This window comes from Synchiropus splendidus, chromosome 10 (genome assembly GCF_027744825.2).
Source record: "Synchiropus splendidus isolate RoL2022-P1 chromosome 10, RoL_Sspl_1.0, whole genome shotgun sequence".
In the NCBI taxonomy this organism is placed as follows: Eukaryota; Metazoa; Chordata; class Actinopteri; order Syngnathiformes; family Callionymidae; genus Synchiropus; species Synchiropus splendidus.
In genome coordinates, this window is record NC_071343.1 from 9,756,467 (window position 1) to 9,776,323 (window position 19,857).

Sequence of the window (19,857 nt, forward strand, 5' to 3'; positions counted from 1 at the left end):
GCGACAGGTATGAAGACAATATTTACATAACTTTTGTTTTGAAAGAATTATAACCCTGGAGTCTAAAAAAAAAAAAAAGAATAAAAAACACAATAGAAGAACTAAAAAAAATCACATTTTTATGGCATTAAAGAAGATAAAGATTGTTATGCTCTCATAAAAATATTAATATAATATAAACAAAAATTAATTTTATCATATTTCTAATGTAGAATGGGAAAGATTGTCATGTTCTGGTGGGAATATGAATCTTCCTGCCTCAGTGACAGTCACACTGACCCTTCAGTTTAAGATAAGACCGTGCAGATGTCAATGAAGCAGTCATTCTTCCTCCTCTTCTATTCTGCTTAGTCAGTTACATCCCGCTCTGGCATCACAAGGAATTTCAATTTCTTCTCACAACGAGACTCTGTATTTGAGTTGGATAAACATGTATCACAGTGTCACAGGATCTCATGCACGGGATGTAATATCAAAACAAATACAGCAGTGGGTGAACTTTGAGAGAGTGTCGGTGTGGGAGTTTGAGGCTGCTTGACATTTCCGATCGCGATGTGGGTGAGTGAATACTCGGTGTTGCACAGGACAGTGTCTCCTTGTGTCGGTTGAATGTCAGGTCAGTAACAAACCGATGTCCTCACTGTGGCGTTATTTTGTACCAGACACACACACACTAATGTCACTCGCAAGTGTTTGAACACTTCGAACCCTCATTGTAATCTGACGCGATGAATGACTGAAACCTACAAGAACTGGAACTGGAGTCATCATTTCTAGTCCCTTCGTGGTAGAGACTTTATTCATCATGCAGAGATGTGATGGAGAGTCATTTGTGGATGTGAACTAACAGCGATGTTTCTGCCCTGACAAATGGTTCACTGCATCCTAATTTATCAGAGAACTCACATGACTCCATAATGATTCTTACTCATTACCTCAGAGGGAGAGAGAGACAGATTTGTCCGCTCTCTTAATCGCACGTTGGAGTGAGACTCTGCAACTCAAGTGCTGATCAAATACAAACCACTTCAGACTTGGATGAAGACACAAGTAGCTGCGAGTTGCATAGAGCTACACCTATTGCTTTGAGGTAGCTTTTAACTTTCACCTGTACTGGCACCTTGTAGTTCCTTTAGTTCCACCCTGCCCGCACTCTCTTCTTCACCAATAGGAGAGAGTTCCTTCTCTGACCAGGATTAGGGTCTAAAACTAGATCAAAAATCCAAGTACATAAAAAAAGGTTTTCAAGTGACAAGGCTCAGGGAATTGTGCCCGCATTTATAGAAGGGAAGAATCTTGTTTCTGATGAGAGTTTTGAAACTATTGTTTGCTTCCTGAACAAATAAATGACTCTAAAATGTACCATTTTGTGGTTTGCACTAAAATTCATTGAACGGTGACCTCTCGGACGACCTCCGATGATCCAGCTTGAATAATTCACGACACCAAATGAGCAAAGATTCCTGCTGAGGTTTAATGAATTAATCTGACGGGTTATAACAAAGTGGGTTTTCACGCGTAGATGGCTTCTCGGGACTCATTTGCAGAGGTGAGCGCCGCCAAATTGAGGTCAAGAAACAGGTAGAGATGTTATCGCTCCATTCATCCCCATTTTAATTAACAGAAAAGCAAAAAGAAAAAGTCAGTAAAACATTCTCGCTGCAGATTCTTGCTGCTGGAATGAAAAAAAAAAGTTTCAATTTTAATGTTCATTAGGTGCAATGATGTTTAGGTGATAAAATTTAATTTGGTGATGGGATAGCCTTTCAAATGAGACAAAAAAAAAGTTAATAGCATTTGGGGATCGCTTATCTTAAGCGTAATTACGGTATTATTTCAAAATAAAAAGGCTTTTTTTGGTTCATTTAATTTAATACTTTCATTTGGGTTCTGGAGAACTTTCACCGGTGTTTACTCGATTGTTGGTGGATAAAGTTATGTCTACTGACCCATGTTGGTTATATGATGGTGGCATGTGTTAAACAAAGGTGAGGAACTCTTTTGACAGCTCAGTATCAAGTCACATACATATTTGGTCATTCATTTCACACGCCCACTCGCGCCCCTACGGTAGTTATGGACTGTGTACACTAGATGGCACTCTATCCACTGTAATCTTTGGAATTGAACTACCATTTCAATAAAAGGTCACCTCATTTTAAGGCAACAGTGCCACCTAGTGAGCGCTAAAAATGTGGTCACTGTTTCATGAAACCTCACTGGCCCATCACTACCTTACAGCAGCGGTCTCCAACCATTTTATCAGTGCAGACCGGCCTACTCTTGACCATTTGAACGTGGCCCGGAGGGTATGAAGTTGCCAACTTTGAACCGTCAGACAAGGCCTCTGCATGTTTGTGTGCTTGGCATGTGGGAATCACCAACCATGTTCCATAATTCAAGTACGACTCCTGCTATTGTCTGCTAAAAACGTTCTTCTTCATGGAAGTCGTGGGCTCTTCTCCTGTCTCTTCACTTTTCCTCTTCACAATGAAACTTTCCAAAGACGGCTGTTTCTGACTCATTTTGCGAGCTTGTGGGTTACATTTTGGCTCTCAAGTGACCCAGGCTTAACTAAAAGAATCCGGTCATTTTTCAAAATAAAAGGTTTTTCAAAATAAAAGATTCAAACTCAGATAATACATAAAATGAATTACTTCTTGTGCGGCCCGGTACCAATTAATCCATGGACCGGTACCGGTCCCCGGCCCAGGGGTTGGAGACCACTGCCTTACAGGAATCGAAGAATGAAGGGAAAACTTCTATATTATGTGCTGACAGTGTCAAAAAAAAAAAGCAGGTAACAATGTAAATGCTGTGTCGGTATTGAACTGGTACTGAACATTGGTTTTTGTGACAACCCTAGTAGAGAGAAAATCCCCTCTATGAACAGTATTCTACTTCACAGACAAGGTAACCATCCAAATATGTTGAATTTTTATTTATTTATTTTTGTACCGCCATTGTGATGTCCTGAGAGAAAAGTAGTGATGTGCAGGTGAGGCTTCACGAAACAGTGCCCTCATTTCCAGAGCCCACTAAATGGTGCTCACAGCTAAAAATAAATATTTGTATCTACGCAACAATATCAATGAAAACCTCACATCATTTTTCCACCGTGGACAACTAAATGTTTCTCCTGTTTTGTGGATGTTAACACAAGAGTTCTGATACATTCCCCATTAGACGCATACTTTTCATTATTTTGTGAAACTTCATCCCCAGTTCTTGCTGCAAGACACATTCATCTCTTCCCACACAACAGTTATGGTCAGTCAGCTGAACTCATCATCATCATCGTGATGATGGTCCCTTCAGGGGCTCATTACTGCACACATACGTTCCTCCGCTGCTATGGAACACAGTGATCAGACTGTGGTGGTCAAAGGTCAGCGTAACCAAAAAATCCAAACATTTCTGGCAGTCTGGGTGTTTGCTGACACTTTTGATGAAGAAGAATGCTTCATGACATCATTGTGTATTCAGGAGGACGGGGCCAGTGCACATTAACCGTGGAGTGGTGGGTGGAATTTCTTCATATCCTGATGTGGTCAATGCTCTTAATACAAGAACTAAGGACTGGTAAAACTGGACACAAATATGTACTTTTACCCTTCATCCATTTTAATCGAGGACAATTCATGTTTATTAAAATTCAAAATTTACATGGTGACGTGAGTCAGCCAGTGGCTGCTTGAAGCAAAACAGGAAAATAGAATAGAATAGAATAGCCTTTATTGTCCTTGTACAGTGTACAATGAGATTTGAGCGCTACTCCCTTGGTGCAAACAATGTAAAAAAAGAATATATCAAAACAATCAAGCATGCAGAAAAGAACAAATAGGAACTAATAAATACTATACACAAGTAGCAGCAGTAAAAGAGTAGAGAGAGAGAGAAAGTGGCAGTTATCTGGATGTAAACTTGAATGATTTGTTATTACATATTGTTATTTCTTTATTGCACTATGATCAATATGGTCAGTAATACATGAAAAACTGGAGACTGTTTTATCTGGTTTTGTTGTTTTTGTTCACTACTGAGATAGCTTTCGGGAAGAAGCTATCTCTGAGTCTATTAGTCCTGGTTTTGTGTGTTCGACCTGCGACCGTCTGCCTGACAGTAGCAGGTCGAACAGAGAGTTACTGGGGTGGGTGGAGTCCTTGATGATGTTGCCGGCTCTGCTACGGTAGCGGGTGTTGGCGATGTCCTCCAGGCTGGGCAGAGAGCAGCCAGTGATCTTCTGGGCTGTGTTGATGACTCTCTGCAGAGTTTTCCTGTCTGCACCCTGCGTACCACGCTGTGATGCAGTCCCTTAGGAGGCTCTCTATGGCGGCTCTGTAGAAGGTGACCAGCAGCCTCTCCTCCAGGTTGTTTCTTCTGAGCACCCTCAGGAAGTGGAGACGTTGCTGAGCCTTCTTCACCACCACTGTGGTGACCAGGAGAGCTCATCAGAGACCTGCACGCCCAGGAACCTCATGTAGTGGACCCTCTCCACACAGTCACCGTGGATGTGGAGAGGGGCTGAGTCCGCTCTGCCCTTCCTGAAGTCCAGGATGAGGAAAAGATGACTTTGCACAGTTGTTGGATCAATTTTCTTCTGCTTTAGCAAACTGAGTGGACTGGACTGTAAGTTGATAGAAAGTGAGCATGGTTCAGGAAATCCAATCCTCAAAGACATAAGTTGCTCGAACTGCTAACCAAGTGTAAGCTGGTCGCCACAGTAGCACATACAGGACCCCAGTCACACTTCTGTCTGACACTATAAAGACGTTTTGACTCATAATCCAAAGTAATCTTCCCAGATAACTTTCATTGAGCTTCGTACTAGTTTGAGTTATGTGAAAGTCACTTCAAGTCGTTAAATGACTTTAACTAAAGTAATTAATCTTGACTCTAAACTCAAATAACTATTGATATTTATCAATAGCTGAGTATCTTTTTTCGTTACTGATCAAATCTCACACAACTATGGCTGTGCTCCACATCAAAATAACATTGTTAGTGTTTATGTTAATTAAGCTACACTTACTTAAAATGTACAAATACGTTCGTCTTGCTGAAAAACAAGGACTACAAAAATGGTCGATGCTACACACCTCCACAATAACACAATCCTTTTCAAATTTGTCGCGACTCCGGTCATGTTTCAACTCACCAAAATACGAAGCATTTACAGCAGATGAATCCATTTAAATATATGTATGTAAACAATAAACCATGTGACAACTCTGCTGTAAATTCTGCTGTTTTCTGTAAAAGTTTTTTTTAACAAATCATATTTATCAGTTTCTTAATTCCAAGTATTCATTTTGGCAACTGAAGTCCCATAAGTTGACAGTCGATTGTTAGATTCAGGTTTGAATACTGCCACCAAGGAGATTATGGTTTCGCCAGTGTTGGACAATGAGACAAACAATGGGTTCAAAATCACTTGGAAAGTTATCGACAGATTTGGATTAGATTTTTAGTAAAAATGGAAAATAGGACTTATTCAGTTTTGGGAGTGATCTGGATCTTTTTGGCATTTGTTCCTTGATTATTTATTTATTTTTATGGATACTCTGAGGGAGATTGTGTTGTGGCTGGACTGAAGCTGCTCGGAGGAGATTTGCGCTCTCTGTGTGCTTATCTAGTTTACATATAGATACATTTAACTGTTAATCAATTTTCACTTTCTGAGGTTAAAAACCACAAAAAGGATTTGAACCGAAAAAGATTCACAGATTGATCGACTCGGACAAATAAAGATTCAGGGATTTGTTTACATCCCTGCAGCAGCTGGCGGCGGATCAATCCCTCAAATCGATCCCATCTCACTTTGTGCCCAGCGCACTCTTGCATGAAAAACACCCTGCAGAAATAAGGCCGCTTATTCCAAAAGTTAAGTCTAACATGCAGACATTTGAGATTCCTCCTCAGATTTGTAAGCGCTGAGGCTCCCCAAAAACTTGACTGACAAAACCCCCATCACCTCAAAGATGCAGAACATTCAGCGGAGACAACACAAACACCTGCCAGAGAGAGTGATGAAAATCTCAGTCAGACTGGAGACCAGAGGCAAGAGGTGTAAACACACAAAAACAACGTGCTGCTCTCCACACCAGAGTTCGTATTTATAAGAGCAGCGCGACGAGAAGATCCACACAACATTCACGCTGTGTTGACTTTAGCTTCAGGCTGATGTCAGGGAAAATGCAGAAAAAGAAACGTAGGCAACATGATAATAAATACATGAAACCGTCCGCTGCTACACAGGCGGATATTCAGAGACCTCAAATAATGCACATCTTTATACACTGTTACAGACCAGCTGCAACAGAACACGAATTGGACACTGTATTGTCTTGTTCAGACGTTGAGGTTTCGTTTCAAAATGTATATTCCTTTATTTTATTAAGGGCTTAGCTTTATATTATATATATTTATAATCTGACACATGGGAAGAGTTGAATGTTGTCTATATATATATATATATATATATATATATATATATATATATATATATATATATATATATATATATATATAAATAAAACACTTCCTGTTTTATTTTGATAAAGTATTGTCATATATATATATATATATATATATATATATATATATATATATATATATATATATAAAATAATCCAAAATGGCCTTCTTGATCAAAACGCAATGCATGGAAACACCGGCAAAGACTATAAAAATGGCTTGCCCTGCAGTTTACTCGATTAATAGGATAGTTTCAATATAGAAAGACAAGGCTGGACTCAAAATCCGTCCTCATGTGTTTGATCCAGAGTCGGACGGACATTTGCAAGATGATTTGAACTTCCCGTTGTCTTGTTCTCGTCCACTTCCTGTTTTATTTTGATAAAGTATTGTCATGTCTTCCTGTGTGCATTTTGCCTGTCTGCCCTCAGTCCTGTGATTTATTGTACCTGGTGTCTTGCGCTTGTTCCCCTTATCTGCCCTTCTGTTTCTGTGTTCATTGGCCGTTTGTACAGTCTGTGTTTTACGTTATGTCAAGTCTAGCCAAGTCTTCATCAAGCCAAGTCCACGTACGTTATCAGTCAAGTTCAGTTTTGTTATCCCTCCTAGCCAAACGCTTTTTGTTGGCGTTTCCGCGGAGTTTCAGTTGCACTGACTTTTATCATCGCCCTCCTTTTGTGGCTCTCCCTATGTTCATCATTTTTTCAGGATTAAACTTTGGTTGAACTCTTGCTCCGTCTCTTGCGTTTGGGTCTTTGCATTGACAGTTCTGTAGCACAAGATTATGACTCAGAGGATGAAGTCTTTTTCTTTTCAAGTCAACTGTAAAACCCATTTATTATATAGGTATATTATGTCTTCAGAGCAAGTTAGTGATATCCTTGTTTATCCTTGTTTACTTAACCAATGTATCAAATTAAACACCTTTTAGCCACACTGGTGACATTTGCTCACACTTTGACGTTAAAATACAGGATGACTTGTTGGGTTTGCTCTGAGATTGAGCCTCAGTTTGAAAACCTTTAATGTGCTAATACTCATGAAACTGTCTGTTTAAAGCTTTAGCAGCTTTAGGGAAAGGCAAATAGTTTAATATGTTCGACTCCAACACTTCCTCACTCCCATGGCGAAATATAGTCACGTTGGGAAAGTAGACCTTTACGTACCTATACTGAGGCTGGAGCCTTCAGCATGGTGTGTTGATGCATTAGATTTTCAGTTGAAGCACACGTTCTGCCTTCCAAGTCATATCCTTGGCGTAGTGAGCAGCGCAGCACATAAAAGAAAGATGGCGGTTGGTTTAGGTAAGTCATGGAATGGCCCCACTTCAGGACACAAAAGTCCACTTTACCAAGTGGAGATGGGTTGAGCTCAAACACACTTCTTCTCACACTTGTTAATGTTAGAAAGTCGCTCCATGAAGTCAGTAAGTGGTGCAGCTTCCTGTATATAACATGGTGTGTCATCGATCACATGAGGCTTTTAAGAACGAGCTTCTGTGACATCAGTTCTAAATATTGAGTAAGAAACAGAGCAGTTTGCGTAGGCCCTATATTTGTTCTTTTTGAAGGTACATTTCTCTGAATGAGATTGACGTCATTCTTTCACACCTTAGTATCTGGTACGGTGCCACTTCATCGTGCTAACAGAAATGCATATGAGGGTGCCTTTGAAGTGAGCAAATAGTTTTGTTTTAATGCCAGTATCCACATCTCCAGCGCCCACAGACCACATGAAATAACAGCCTTCAGTGAGACACATGCTCAAGGCAACAGACGCCTTCAGGGTTCACAAAACTCAGAGGATGTAGTTGCGGCAGGCGGAATATAATACATTCACAGAACTAACTTACCATTTATAAGATTATTATTGCATCCTACAGAGGGCCACATTATTCATACTAGCATGTTTATTATCACCCAGCAACACTCAAGAATTGTGTTTATATTATGTTAAAAGAATATAAAAACTACTCAATAAATACACATTTTGTGTGCACTGTAAAATTCTGGCCACGTTCACCTTCACCTTTACCTTCACCTTCTTCTGCTGCTTATCCGGGGTCGGGTCGCGGAGGCAGCATTCGGAGCAAGGAAGCCCAAACTTCCCAATCCGCACAAACCTCCTCCAGCTCCTCCCGGGGGATCGCGAGGCGTTCCCAGGCCAGACCGGAGACATAATCTCTCCAGCGAGTCCTGAGTCTTCCCCGGGGTCTCCTCCCGGTAGGACATGCCCGGAACACCTCCCCAGGGAGGCGTCCAGGGGGCATCCGGATCAGATGCCCGAGCCACCTCAGCTGGTTCCTCTGGATGTGGAGGAGCAGCGGCTCCACCCCGAGCTCCTCCCGGATGACCGAACTCCTCACCCTATCTCTAAGGGTGCGCCCAGCCACCCTGCGGAGGAAACTCATCTCAGCCGCTTGTATCCGCGATCTCATCCTTTCGGTCACTACCCAAAGCTCGTGACCATAGGTGAGGGTGGGAACGTAGATCGATCGGTAAATCGAGAGCTTCGTCTTGTGACTCAGCTCCCTCTTCACCACGACGGTCCGATACAGAGACCGCATCACTGCTGCCGCTGCACCAACCTGTCTATCAATCTCACGCTCACTTGAGAACAAGACCCCGAGATACTTAAACTCCAACACTTGGGGCAAGAACTCTCCACCAACCCGGAGAGAGCAAACCACCTTATTCCAGTCGAGAACCATGGCCTCAGACTTGGAGGTGCTCATCCTCATCCCGGCCGCTTCACACTCGGCTGCAAACTGCCCCAGAGCATGCTGAAGGTCCCGGTCCGATGAGGCCAGCAGAACAACATCATATGCAAATAGCAGAGATGAAATTCTGTGGTTCCCGAACTGGATCCCTTCCGACCCCTCCCTCCTGCGGACCCACCACCCGCAGAGGGAGTCATAGGGGTCGGGTGCAAGGAGGACTAGGTGACAGTCGAGGGCGGGGGACCCGACAACCTGGTTCGTGTGGACATTCTCTGGCTTTTGGAACATGGAATTCTGGCCACCTTATTTACATGTTTTGGTCATAGTTTATTGGTTTATTCAGTATGTGCCAATAAGAACAGCGTTCTTATGGATTACTGGTAGGAGTCTCATGTTTCTGTCCATTATTATTATCCTTATTTTTATTGATCCCTTTCTGATCCTGGTTTTGACCTCCGTTTGGGGTTTAACAGCCAAGTCATTCAGGAACTTGACAAAATCCTAAACTTTAATAGATCCACGTGGACGGGTGCAGCATTTAAATGAGCCAGCACTTTGATGAGGTAACCTGCTTAAAAGGCTGTAAAATAATCCTCTTAAGAGAGGAACATCCAGCGTTCATAAGCTGGCAGTCGCTCACCGTTTCTCTTTGTATTAATGTTCCTGTAATTAAAGTAATCGGGTTTCAGGTGCGCTGCGTCTTATGAAGGGTTTGTCACTTGTGTTCCTCCAGACAAATGACTGAGTTGAATAACATCGCTCCCAGTGATAATGGTCCACACAAACTCAGAGGTGTGTTTACACACTGAACATCTGCATGTTTGTCATCACTTTTGCCGGATGAGCTTGAGATTCAGTTCAATTAGGCGCGTCACTTTTGTTCATTTGCACGATGAATGAGAGTCAGCCGTCATGAAGCTCAAACACAAACATTCCCTTCCAAAACTGGCTCGACCTATTAATCCATCAGTCCGACTGAAAACGTCTGCCCGCTTCGCCTCTCGCAGATTAACCGCAATGAATTAGCCACGTAGCTTATCATATTCGCCACCATCTGAACGGTGACAAACAGCCGCAGACGCAGCTTTCCACTTTTAATGAGAGGTTATGCCGGCTGCTCCGCCGGCTAAACATCAACATGCAGAAAACAGCATCCTGCAGTCATTTGTATCAACTGAATGGCACCATTAACAGCATCGCTGAGATATTGGCTCGCTGTCAAGACCGCTGGTGACATCATGAAAACCTCTTTCAGCTATTTATTCATCAGTGTACAATTGCACATCAACATTGCAAACACTCACTCATCACATCGGTCCAATGACACCACATTTACATTCGAGCACTGCAGTGTTTTCGGTGACGGCACTCACTGTCTGAGGCCAGCAGTGGAGGCGGTGTCTTAGTGGCGTGAAGCTCATTTGTCCGGAAAAAGGCCCCGGGTTCCGACAGTGAGAAAAAAGGTTTTGCCTTATAATCTGAAAATTACGATTCTCAATCAGCTTTATTCAACAGAACTGCTGAGAAATTCGACTGTTGAAGATGAGAAAATACATGATTTAAAAGTGGACACAAGCCTGGAAGCAACTGCAAGGATCAATCCTAACCGATAACTCAAGCTCCCTTGTGCGTCATTCACATGGCTTGTTCTCTTAAGGAGCTCTGAAAATGCTTGAAATATTAAATCAGAGTTCATGATGGCCTCACTTCGTGATAATTCAGGTGAAAATTGAGGACAAAATAGGGGGAAACGACACATATTGGGACGGTTTATTCTCATGATTCTTCTCATGCCAACGCTATAAGGCGTTTGCCTTTGACTGGCATTGCTTCTTTCATGTATATAAATAGGGAATATCAGCATGTTTGTAGCGCCTAGTTGGCAAAGGTGTGAAACAAACTTCCTCACTGATGAAAGCGAATCCCATTAAAGCCTGCCGGGGCTGCAGAGGCGAGCTCGTAAAAATCTACAAATATGGTGGCTGAAAGCAGTCGCGCAGGCTCTTTTGAAATTCTTAATGGCATGAACAATCTGTTGATGTACACAAGGCTTTATTTAGTTCACTATGTAATCACGGTAAAACAGCGCAGGAAGCATTTACCAGGTGCTTAGTGGCATTACATTTCACACCTTTATCTCCGGGGAGGTTTGGTGGCTGCAAGGGTTGGAGGATACATTTAAAGAGAGTGGGAGCTTGTTTCCGCAGCGATTAATGCTGCAGTCTCCCTTATGTTCCCTTAATATTTTATTCCCTTATATATATATATATAATTAATTTTTTTTTTTTTTTTTTTTGTGGCGACATATTTTTTGGCCAGGCAGTATATATATATATATATATATATATATATATATATATACTGGCCAGGCAGTATATATATATATATATATATATATATATATATATATATATATATATATATATATATATATATATATATATATATAAAAAATAGTAAGTATAGTAAGTATCTTTCTAAAGTACCATGCAAAAAAATGACCTGAAGGAATCTTGACACTCAAGGAAGAGCTGACTACTAAATGAGTTTGACCCCATAAATATGCAAAAATCCAAAATGTCGATCATCAAAATGCCATTGGCGATTTAAGGAGAGTCAAACCTACTCCTCCATGCCCGAATGCCCCGCAGCGATTTTAGACACCATCAAAGGAGGCACCTGTGGTATCAGCCTGATCCATAGTATTGGATTTGAATCCCACTGCTATTCCTTAAATTCAATTCCAGTCTGGATTATATTAGATTTTTCAGACACCACAAGTCTGAGCAATCCAGTATAGATGTAAATGTCTGCAGTTCTTTGACTCACGACGACTCCCCTCTTCTTTCAAAAAGTAGAGATGTGCGATTCCAACAGTTCAGTTTTAGGAAGGACTCGAGTTGTTCTAAAGAATCCTTTCCACAAAATAGCAATTAGATTCCAATGAAATCCATAACTCTGCAGACTCACATCTTGTGCGTACAGGGAACTTGTAATTCAGAATTACTCAGCTTCTTTTAACTTTAGCATTAAGCACATTGTGTAGCGCATGGATAAAAATTATGGATCCATTATGAATGAGGCCCTCCAGTTTCCCTTGTTAACCTAATTTTCAGCCGGCGTTTCCTAACCCGCCCCGCAAAGACACCGCACTGAGCATTTTTTGTGGTGGGCAGCTTCCTGGCTTTGTTTGCTCTCGCACATTTTAATCTTCAGCACTGATTGCTTTCTGGCCGCTGGCCTCACGCAGCCTGGATCCAGGGCTGGACGTTTGTGTCGCTGTCCAAATTCAATCTGGTGGACAGATTATGCTAATGTGGCTGCACCAGAACGGGGCAGGGCGCTCCACACTCCAGCTGTTTTGCTTAAAGTAGTCCTGAAATGACCAAGAGAGCAAGGTCCCAGATACAAGCGGCTGAAATGGGTTTTCTCCGAAGGGTGGCAGGCGTCTCCCTTAGAGATAGGGTGAGAAGTTCTGTCACTCGGGAGAGGCTCGGAGTAGAGCCGCTGCTTCTCCACATTAAGAGGAGTCAGCTGAAGTGGTTCGGGCATCTCATCAGGACGCCCTCTGGATGCCTCCCTTTGGAGGTTTTCCAGACACGTCCAGCTGGGAGGAGACCAAGGGTTCGACCCAGGACCAGGTGGAGAGATTATATCTCTACGCTGGCCTGGGAGTGTCTCGGGATCCCCCAGTCGGAGCTGGAGGATCTCGCTCGGGAGAAGGCCGTTTGGCGTGACCTCCTGAAGCTGCTGCCCCCACGACCCAGCAACGGATAAGCCGGTGACGATGGATGGATGGATGGAAGTAGTCCTGAAACCGCAACAATGTTGGACAACAAAAGTGTAAACTCTTTTGTTGTATTGTCTTGTTCGGAATTAGGGAGTTTAATGGCTGAATTTCATTTGACAGAAAACAGTCGGTGGTTAGTCGTCTGGTTTCATTTTTTCGTTGCTTATCGTATGAACTGCTGAAAACTTGATATTCCGACACAAAACTCCTGCCTTGAGAAGTGGCTAGATTCAATTCATTTTTGGTTTATAAGCACTTACTTCATTCAAAGGCTCGTTTCCGACAACCCTTCATGGCATCGTCCATCCGCGACCAGCTATGAAGCAAGTTTTTGAGAAGGGCTGGATATTAAATTGAAAGATATGGCCTTAGTTGCACAAAGTTTCCACTCCACTTGGAGCCGTCATGTCCAATTTACCAGCTTTGTTGATGACAAGCCCATTTTTCAGACCAACACTCAAAAGGGAATGACATTTATTTCCATCTCACCAAGGACAAAACAGCATCCAGAATTTTAGAGGCCACCACGAGGTACAGACAAAAGATACACGCACTATATCTGGGTCAAAATCTAGTGGTCACTCTTTCATTTTTTGACGCTTTGTCACCAGGTTATTGCCTTTGATCTCTCAAACCATACAAAACGTAAGCAAAGTTTCCAGTAATATTAACTAGTGAACTTCATTGCTACATTTCAACAATGATTTAATTCAATTTGAAGTTTGAATACATCCAACATAACTTCTATTTTGATCTGGCTTTAGGCAGTCAGGTTACAAATGAATGATTAGATTGTGCTTTTATGTAAATTCTCATGTTTTTTTTTTCTCATTTCTACACTACTTTGTACTTAATCCACTTCTTTCTGTTTTCCCTGTCTGTTATACTGTTATACTATCTATGTATCACATGTTGTTTTCACACCGCAGTGTTGGCTGGTGTGCTGGCTAAGATCTCAGAATCACATTTAAACTGGAAGGCCATGACCCTGAGGATCTGGCAGTGAGCAACACTCCAGCTCATAACAACCACAAAGCGAAGACACGCTACAGTCCGCCCCCGACTCTCTGCCTCAGCACGTGCCCCTCACACGCCGTCAAACTGCAGATGTGCTCATACAGATGTGGGATGAATTATTGATGACCACATCAAAGCCTGGCCTGCTCGATGCTTGAGGCTCCAGTAGATCGCTCCACTCCCCCCCAAAAAAAACTTTCTACATCACAGTCTCTGACCAGCCACGGATCAACACACCTCACATGCACATTTTACTCTCCGCCGGGTTCAAATGAAAATGTCTGAATGCTGGAGAGTAGAACGTAGTGAGATATGTAGAAGCCTGTTAGAACACGAGACAATAATATATTCTAAAATAACATTCTCTGCAGGAAATAAAGCAACAAGAAGTGAGCAGCCCATTATTAATTGAGCAGTTATGAAAAAAAATGGCATGTTTGGACCAGCACTTGAGACAAGACACCTATGTCAATGTACTTTGACTTTTGACACCATGTCTCTATGACGGTTTCTGCCTCAAATATATACTGTCGGCCACAGTTACCTTGCCCCTTCTCTTCTCTTTAGACAGCTTACGGCAAGTATTTTAAGGAGTCCTGACTTTAGGGCTGTATATTGGCATCATGGTATCATGTTGCCATTAGTGAAAGGACATAAGAAAAACATCCAGTTCGAAAAAGGTACAAAAACCATGTGCCATGTGCATTGAAACTATTTTTTTCTGCTCAAGTTGTGCGACCTTGTAATATGAATTGAACATGGTGTTGGTTGAAAGTGTAAGAACATCCTTTGAACAATGTCAAAGTACTATGACAGCATAGTAGACAGCACATATTATCAGATCATTATAACATATGCATTGTAAGACGGGAAAATTGTGTACATTTTACCACCATGTAAACCTGCAACTTTGACTGTGTTATCGCTTGTTAAGGTCCAAGGTAAATTCGACTCACAAGCTTGTTCACAAGATGTCTGACTGGCATTTGTTTACTTACTGTGAAATGCCATTTTTGCTCCTTTACCAACGAAATTGTACCCGATTTTACCGTCACTGATCTCATGCTTGTTTGTTATTATATATCCACTAGGGGGAGCAGCCCAACGTCAGGTTTATGACGACAAACTCCAAAACCAAACAGGGTGACTGTGGAAGAAGCATTGATAATGTACCTCTTTTACAAAAGACGGTGGTGTTCGGTGAGGCCATTAAATATATTGTGACTGTAGGACGGAAAATTTACACCATTGTTATGTCTTCTTTGTGTCTCATTAGAGCTACATAACTGGTAATAGGAGCAACGCCGCCCCCACAGTTTGGTACTACTGAGTTTGGTCCATTGTGGAAATATGCGGAAAAAAAGGACGAAATGAAGGCAGAGCATGGACAGAAGGCTCCGTATCTGCCGTCAGAAGTCTGTATCCGTTTTACTTAACGTTGAGCATAAATGGGTCTCAAGTTGACAGCTGTACATCGGTGCAGTGCTGAGGTCATAAGGCTATTTTCTTCTATAAGTATTTGTCTCTCAAGTGGCAAATCTTCCAAACAGAATGGCTCTTGTCAATGTCCATGCTTCCTGTTAAATGCCATGTGTCACTCTCTTCATTTGAGATTCAGCCGTCGACATACAATAGTGAAATAGGCCTTTAGTCTGTCTCATTATCGTATGTGACATTTCTGAGATTAATTTTGATGTACATATAATGTGGAATGTAATATCTGTTGGAATTAAACCACAATTTGAGATGTGTCACATACAGAAAGAAAGCTCAGGTCAATTGCTTTCAACATTATTTGACAGCGCCCAAGTATGTTTTATTCAGTTATATCCGAATGATTCTAGCAGACAACTCTCTCAATACCACGCCAAGTACTTTTTCATTGTCTCACACTCGGTGCATCGTTAATTAGCTCATCTCTCTCTTCCGCACTAAGAGAATCACCACTCAAGAGCTGCTGGTGTGCTGCCATCCACTTTTCGGAGCTGAGAAATGCTGGAGAGGAGTGGGCGGAGGGAGCCAATGGGAGCCCCGCGGGACCTCATCACACTGACCAGCAAATCATAACAATAAACTGAGAGCCGCCTCCAGCTATGGCATTAGGAGTCAAGCCCCAGAGGGTCCCACCGTACTTTCTCTTCACACAGAAACGGGGATATTGCTCAAATGTACTGCTTAATGGGGATTTCTCAGGAAGGCAAAGGTGCGAGAGACAGTCGATCCGATGACCCTTTTAAACCTAAAGTTCATTATGACAGCAGAGCAACGATACATCTGGGACTAAAGGAAACTGAGAAGCAGCAGTTTGACTCCATGAGTATGAAGTTCAGTGTGAAGAAGACAGGCTTGGTCTGTTTCGCCATTATATGTCAGCCTCCCCTTCAAGATACGGGAAGACTGCTTATCAACTCTGCGGCCACACACCAGCGATCAAGTCAAGTTGGACACAGCCAGTAATCTGAAGAAATCTCTGAGTCTGCTTGATGCTTACGCCTGTGTGTGTGTTTGTTTCTGTAACAATCTTTCAGGGCTGCTACTGCATGTGAATCGATTGTTTAAAAAGATATAAGACACAGCAGTTACACCCTGAAGTGGCACTTGAGACTAAAATTCCTTGAAATTCTGAATTTGTTTGAACATGGCTCTGACTGGCTGAATGTACTGGCATCTGGTTTTTCAACTTGGATTTCCAGTTGGCTTCCCTGCCCTGTTTCAGCAGTGGTCTCACCCAGAATTCAGGTGACTAAGCAGGCCTCTAGTGAGAAATGTTGGCTCAATATAAAATAAAACAAATTGGCTCCTCAGGTGGTTCTTCAGTCTGCGCTTCACAGGGGCCCCCTGTCACACAGTCCTCCCCAACTTCAGTGTAATTTTGAACTGTTTATCTCATTGCACGCACACTGCTTCTCCACCTTTAATTCTAAATTAGCCACACTTGTCCCTTGGTCACTGGTTCAACAAAGAAACTTCAAAAGGAAAATCAAAGGCCAAGAAAAAGCGACCACTAGGAAGGCTTGAGTCGCCACTGGACTAACATGGGTAACAGTAGCAAAAAAAAGCACAAGGGATCCCTGCCTATGTAGTGGGCTGGCTCATAGCTAGGTGGGCGACACCCTGAACTGCAAAACATGAAAAAATGGACGCCCTGTTTTCTCAGCTTAAATTTCCAATTATCAGTGCCTGTATAATGCAGCACATCCTCACTCCCATGGCATCATATAATGACGTCGGGAAAGTTTATACTGAGAAAGAAGGCAGCCTTTGGCACGCAACACGCAGACGGCAGTTGAAGTTAGGGTAAGCCATGGAATGGCATTCATTCTAGTTAGTTAGTTATTTAGTAAGGGGTTATAAATAGCAAATGACATCCAGTGTATTTCACTGAAGAGAGCATCAGCACGTCTCCCCATTTCCCCACACACTTTACACATTTGTAATGACCGCTCCCAATTGGTCATGTTCTTTTAGGAAGGCTGCCTTTTTCGTCAGCATAGGACGCAAGAGTCCACTTTCCCGACGACAAACTATTACGCCATGGGAGTGACGATGGACACTGGTTTCCATGAGAAGGGTGTTACCACCTGGTAGTTTCACCAAATATGATATTCACTGATCAGCGACCCTTTTTGCAGCTGTTGCTTGGCAATCGCAGCCCCGGGAACAGGACTTTATTTATACCCTTTATAAATATAAATTGTTTGAATGAATGTTTAATGCTGTGAAAGTTTCGAAAGCCATCACAGATGCACAGCTTAACCATCATTAAAACCATCGTTCAGGCTACGCTGCACGGCGTTTGACCGTGTCACACACCACTACAAGTAACATCCGACTTACGACCTGCTCGACGTACGTCCACTCGTACTTACGCCCACGGCCATAAGATGCTTACTTTTTTTTTTATTCAATGTCTGGCACCGCAGCATGTACCAGCTCGGCATCACGTACAACAGTTACAGCAGCACAGTATCCCAGCATCTCACTCTCACGCAGTGATCTACCACTACAGTAGTAGCTATAACCCTCACGTCGGCTATTTTGAATGGCATTCGACTTATGTCCAATCTGACTTACGACCGGTTGGTCGGAACCGACCCCTTAAGTCGGATGTTACTTGTATTTGGCATCAGCAACTCTTCGCCGCAGAAGACAATGTTGCTCTTTTTTAACTACTTCGCCTCATATATTTGAATTGAAAAGGAGCAGAGAGAGTTCAGTTCTTATCATTTTCTTGAAGCCTCATACAATTTAATTTGCAGACTTTTTGTGGCTCTATGCTTATCGCATCTATGGCAACTCAGATTTTTGAAATGGCATCAAGCTGCGTTGGCGGTGGAAAATAAGAAAACAGGTGGTGACAGTAAGCAGTGCTGTTCTCACCGGGAATTTAAGGAAATAAAACATTCAATTTGATCATTATTTTTTGGGATTCACAGAAGGTGGTTCATTAAATTTGCGTGAATCACTGTGACACAGAAGAAAGCGACTGAGTAAAAACCAGTTCCACACCACATTCGTCGGAGCGCAACGCTCTTCAGATGATGATAAGCTTTAAGATGCAGGAGGTGCTGGCGACCTGGTTAACACATTTTCTCCAGCAAGAGTTTCAATTATGGGCAGCAGCCGACTGACCTCCTGAGGCAACTTAAAGAAATAGATTTGGGTGAACTCTGAGTGATGCCAGTGAAGAAGTGTGGAGTCAAAAATAGATTCCTTCAAGTTGAGGCTTCAATAACTCCACCTTCCTGAAACCATGATCATCAAGACCCCTCACAACAGCTTTCTAGAGAGCAGTGCTCATGTATATGTTGATTTAGTTATGGAAAATAATTCCAGCACATGCGGACCGATGCCTTCAAGTGCAAGGAAAAATTGCACCTTCCGCAAAAATGGCGATGACAGGTCCGAAATATCTCTATCTCTCTGGGTGAATTGAATCTCAAACAATAGAGCTTTGTAAAAACCATTTCCTTCTGCATATCAGGGCGATTTTTTTCACTCAATTTCTTGTCCATTTCATGGTTTTCTTCTATTATTGTGTCTGATATTTGACACTAATAGATTCGGTTCAAGGCTCGGGATGAATTTCAATCAAGGAATGTATGAAGACAATAATCTGGGAAATTAATAAGCACGGCGGCTGCTGGCTTCCATCAGGGTCTTGGACCTGAGGACTTGCTGGTGCGTAAGGAGGGAGGGAAACAATAATGGTGAGCCGGTTCTATTGTTTTTGTCGAACATGACTGCGCCGCTATTAAGACAAAAAAATAAATAAATGCAGGACCATTTCATGAACATGACTGCTGACTGAGGATGTTCCTTTCACATTGAGACGCCGGGAACATCTGTGATTGAAGCTCCTCGGGGAAGATGAGGGTGGGTTTTCAGAGAGATGATTCCCTGAATGCATCCTTTCATGTGAGTGACTAAAAGTGAGGGGAGATGCAGCTGATGTCCTTCTGCGATCACGTCATCCGATAATTGCGTTAATGTCTGTCTCCTCACAGCGTTCCGCCACGGCTTTCCGCGAACATCTTGTTACAAACGTCTTAACACAACGTGACACTTGCTTTTATCGTAGTAGAGGCAGTTGGATATAATGGAGACCAGAGCAGTAAATGTAATGTGTCCTGGTTGTGCAGTATCATAGTTTTTGTAAGTTGTATTGATACAAAAAAACTATAAAACTTTTTCATGGCTGATACGGTATGTGTTATTAGTATACATTGAGGTCGATAACCAGTATTTGGTGCCGATGTTTGTTTGCTGTACATGTGAAATCTGGTCCAAGGTGCAGTCCCAGTAGATGTTCTGTCCTGATGGCACACCAGGCAGCAGCTCTCCGTTTTCCTCT

General features: G+C 42.4%; 1 protein-coding gene across 1 annotated transcript in view; it reads right to left on the reverse strand.

The window, feature by feature from the left end:
• The window catches only part of LOC128765828 (inactive dipeptidyl peptidase 10-like), a 58,457-nt gene that overhangs the window by 29,200 nt on the left and 9,400 nt on the right, over positions 1 to 19,857 (reverse strand). The window lies entirely within an intron of this gene.